The following is a 5,260-nucleotide window of genomic DNA, read 5'->3' as shown; positions in this document are numbered from 1 at the left end:
GGCAGTAAAAAACATCATATCTATAATACAGACCCTGAAACGTGCTACTACCAAAAAAAGATTGTGACTTTCGTGCGCTTTACGTTTCGTGCAAACCGTGTAGCGTTTCGTGTAAACCGTGCAACGTTTCGTGTAAGCTCCAAAGCGTTTCGTGCAAACCGTGTGGCGAGCGTGTGAGAAACGTGCGACTTTCGTGTAAGAACCGTGTGAGAAACGTGCGACTTTTGTGCAAGAATCGCGTGAGAAACGTCTAGGATTCATTCGGATGTCATTTTATTTTAAATATGGCTATTGATGGATCAACATGTCATTCTGTATTGTTTAAAACTAATATTTTTCGGATATATCATACCGGTGGTATTTTAAGAAAGAAAAAAATACGGAAACAACAAAATAAAATTATCAGATACTGTAATACATATTTGTTTGATTTTCATTTTTTTTTTATTTAAATAAAGATGGAAAGAAAATGTAATTAATTATACGCACATCAATGTTACGGTATTTGATTCAAAACATTTTTAAAAAAAAAAAGAGCAATACTGAGCATTTTTTTAAAAGAAAATTCATCAGGAATCCGGTCTTGTCCTTGTAAATCATGATCATTTATTTGAATCTCTTCACCATTTTACAATTACGGTATATAGAGATTACAAGAACATATGGATGATTGATACAAAATAATAGATAGATAAGGCAGGCGTGAAAAATAAAACACAAAATTTAGTGCGTTGCTATAAATGTGAAGTAAGGGAATTCTAGGCCGGGGAGCACAATTACTTTTGTTGTTCTTTATAAACGAACAGAATTTTCTTATATTACAAGATTGTGATACAAATAATTTTGAAACGATGAGTCATTTATTGTCTTTTTATGCATGAAATTGGTTGATTAATAAATTGTCGTATAAATGAATCATAATTCACATACATCGGCAAATACAGGGTTAACTAGAAACTCATTGCAAGCAATGAGAGGTTTTCCGTCCGATTCTGAAAATAAAAACGAAAATTCAAGCTGAAAAAGTGATAAAAGAAATTCAGACACTCTGGAGATTTAACCCTGGTCGTCAGCGTGAAAATCCAACGTGCTAACTATTAACCATTCACTTTTTTGCATAAATTCCTGTCACGACCGGAAGTAACGGCGATACAAGATTTTCTCACGATTCAAATAAATTCATGACTGACTATCAGTCCTGAGAGATTTAGACTTCAGTCGTTTACTATTGACGAGCAATATTGTGAGAACAAATTCTAATTTTGAGGGCGGGTAAACACGCGACTGGAAGTGAATTTTATAAAAATCTCTGACTTTTCTCTAGACATTTGCAGTATTTACAACATATATAAAATAATTTCAAGTACTTTATCGATAAGCAATATTATTTAAGAAAGTTAAATATCAAAATAACGTAGTTTATCTCCTAAAACAGGAAGTTGACGTTTTTGTTTCCGGTGGAATCTAACATATTTCAAAACAGCCAAAGAGATGCAATAAAGTGATGCAAGTTTTAATTCAAAAAAGACAAGTTAATTTTTTTGATCACTTCCTGTGACAAGCGGAAGTGACGACTGATGCGTTTAACCCAAATGGTTTTGCCTACTCCCTAAGGTCTATAACTCATAAAAATTTGGTGTTTTAATCTTTTACCTGTTTTTGAGATCTCTCTCAGACAACTTCTCATTTTGAGGAGAGGAAGTGAATTTTGGAAAGATTTTTAATGTTTCTCTAGACATTTGCACTCTGAATAACATATTTCAAATTCATTTCAAATACTTTATCTATAAAGAATATTTCTGGGAAAGTAAAATACTCAAATTATTTATATTTTCTCTTATAACCGAAAGTTGTCGTTTTTGTTTCTGGTGTTACCAACATCTTTCGAATCTTAGAAAAAGATGCAATAAAGTGATGCAATTGTTAGTTATAAAAAGAAAAGTTGAAATTTTCGATTTCTTTTATCATTTCCTGTGACTACCGGAAGTGACGGCTGACGCTCTGAACCCAAATGGTTTTGCCTACATCTTAAGGTCTGTTGCTCGTATAAGTTTGGTGTCTTAATCTCTTACCATTTCCGAGATCTTGGTCAAACACCTTCTCATTTTGAGGACAGAAAAACACGCGACGGAAGTGAATTTTACAAAGATCTTTGACGTTACTCTAGAAATGTGCAGTCTGAATAACATATATGAAATTCATTTCAAATACGTTATCTACAAAAGATATTAATGGGTTAAGAAAAATACTCAAATTATGTAGTTTTCCTCTTATAACCGGAAGTTGACGTTTTTGTTTCCGGTTGGACCAACATATTTCGAAACTACAAAGGAGATGCAATAATGTGGTGTAGGTATTGATTTAAAAAAGGAAAGTTGAAATTTACGATTTCTTTGATCACATCCATAAGCAACCGGAAGTACCGAAGACGAACGAAAAGTAGGACCCGGCTAGTATCTATCACGAACTATAATCCCTGAAAGTTTGACATTGATATCTCTTGTCATTCTTGAGATTATCCGCGGACAAAATGTCACTTTGAAATCAGAAAATGGTCTGTAACTTGGCACCGGAGCTGAATTTCCAAATTTTCTCTCAGATAAAATAACTTCAGATGACAACACATAATTCCTGCAAATTTCAATAAAATCCATCCAGTAGTCTTCGAGAAATCGCGTGCACAAAATTAGATGGGCGGAAAAATAAGGAGAAGAAACAGTGGAATCACTATAAGGTCTTCCGTGAAGACGAAAGACCTTAAATATTTCTGGGGTGGGTGGGTGGGGTACGAATGAAAACACAAACTTTGAGTATTTCTTGTTAAGTTTTAATAGATATTGATGCCCGATGCTCCCCTTAAAATATATTGGAATCTTCTTTACACTCCCAACACTCTTCTTACGACTGTGATCAAGGTCATTTACAACACGGGCTCCGTGTGCCGGGAACTGAAAACTTATTCTGCTACATGTATTATCTCTTGTCAATCAAGGCTAAGAGGACAATAACGATTGATATTTAATTCTTGAAATTAAATTGTTTTATTAGTATTTAATGGGTGCAAATAAATACGCGTGGATTTTATTTCATAAATTTATCCGATTGTCTGTAAACAGTGAATTAGTTTGTCAGTGTAATTGTAAATAACAAATTATAAAGAAGTAAATCCTGAAAAATTATGTATCAGTTGTTTTATTTATCACGCAGTTCTAGAGCATAAATTTTAGCTTTTTAGGACATTGGACATGTATACATGTATATTGAATGTATTGTTAAGAGCCGCGACTATTGATTACATTTTTTTTGTCTAGACGGGGTTTGAAATCAAGGAATTTACAAGGTGGTTGATATATATATTGTTTTTATTTGATAAACACAATGTCTCAAAAGAAAACTAAAGAATTTCAATACCTAACCCTCCAACTTCTATTCCATATTAAATTTTGATATTAAAATCAAAGTTTAATTCTGCAATGAAACGATATATTTACCATTCCGAATAAAGTGCATTTAATGAATTACATTATCTGGTCCCGCTGGATATATGGATATCTTTTATTTTCTTAGAACGGGCATTTGTTTCTATAATACTTTTGTTCCCAATTGTATACTTACTGAAACAAGTGCCGGTTATTTTTAGCCATGTATAGTGTAGAAATAAGATCTCGGTAATCTAACATCCCCTTTTCCCGCACAATGTTCTTGTTTGATGCAGTGTACACATTACCTTTGCAAATTATAAACAGAACGTAATTTAATCAAATGAAATTATTTATTTACTTAATTAAGAAATGAATAAATCAATCAATAATTAGAAAAAGAAAGGAAATGAAAATCAATTGGTTTACAGAAATCATTACGCAATTTAATCAATATTTTTGTTTTTCAAATCAATAACTGAGTTTATTTTTCAGTAATAAAACGACTTTTTAATATCAAACTAAAAAACATTGAATGCTGTAAAAGATTATGAATAACATTATTTTTTTTTAACTAATCTTTGATTAATCCGTAATAATTTAAATAAAGTCTGAGAGATTCCGAACAGAAAATCCAGATCGAGGCCAAAGCGTGCAAGAATCGTGTACAAAGCGTGTGAGAAACGTGTACAAAGCGTTTTGTGCAGGCTTTCGTGTAAACCGTGCAGCCTTTCGTGCAAAGCGTTTCGTGTAAACCGTGTAGCGTTTCGTGAAAACCGTGTAGCGTTTCGTGTAAACCGTGAAGCGAGCGTGTACCGTTCGTGCAGCGTGCGTGTGGGGTAGTAGCACGTTTCAGGCCTAGGGTCTGTAACTCAATTAAATGTATATTTAAACAAGAATAAAGCATGTGTTTTATGAAATGCCAGCCTTCAGTGAATGCAAATATCACCCAGGCTTGACCTTAACTTCAAAACAATCAGCAGTTGCAGACAAAGGTTAAGTTATCTTAAAATGACAAATAAAGATACGCCTGGAAAATGTTTTGCCCCAGACAAGATAATTAATCCCAGGGGATTAATTGAACTGCTCTCTCATCCTTTTCTTCCAAGTTTACAATAAGAACTTTTTCAGTAATGATAGAATAAGTTTATTATCAGACTACCTGTTAAAATTAACAGTATTCTTGAATTTACATACCGCAGCAAAAAATAAATAAATAAATATATAAAAGAAAATTAAAAAAAAACATATCTTAATGTATATGTTGTTTTTAGAATTCAATAAAATCATAACTCATTGTGTATTTCACCAAAATAAAGTATGAACATTATTTAAATCCACATTTCAGAGAATGTAAACATCATTCAGAATTGATCTTAACTTCAAAACAAACTTCATTTGCAGACAGAGGTGTTAATTAATCTCAAATTGACAGAAACAGATAATGCTTTGGATTTTCTTAAGAGGAAGATTATTTAATACCATGGGACTAGTTGCAAGCTTTTGAATCCTAACAATACATTTATGAAAATAATTTTATATAAAAATATAATTTATTACTAGATAAAATCCCCCGCAAGCGCGGGGAATTGAATTTATACCATACCGACAGAAAATATATTGTATTTCTACTGACAGCCTACAGGCTTATAGCAGGAAGAAATACTTTGTTCAAAATCCCACATGAAGTAGTTGAGCGTCTCCCCCCCCCCCCCCCCCCCTCCATTTTGTAAAAACTTGAAAAAATAACAATTTCATCAATTGACGTTTAATTGTGAAACCTATGTTATGGATATTGTACTTCAATGCTCTTATTTCATTTCCGTCAACAATAAAAGCAG

This window comes from Saccostrea echinata, unplaced genomic scaffold, assembly GCF_033153115.1.
Source record: "Saccostrea echinata isolate AGI-Se365-2 ecotype Australia unplaced genomic scaffold, CSIRO_AGI_Sech_v1 ptg000033l, whole genome shotgun sequence".
NCBI lineage: Eukaryota > Metazoa > Mollusca > Bivalvia > Ostreida > Ostreidae > Saccostrea > Saccostrea echinata.
Note: the sequence above shows the minus strand (reverse complement) of the source record.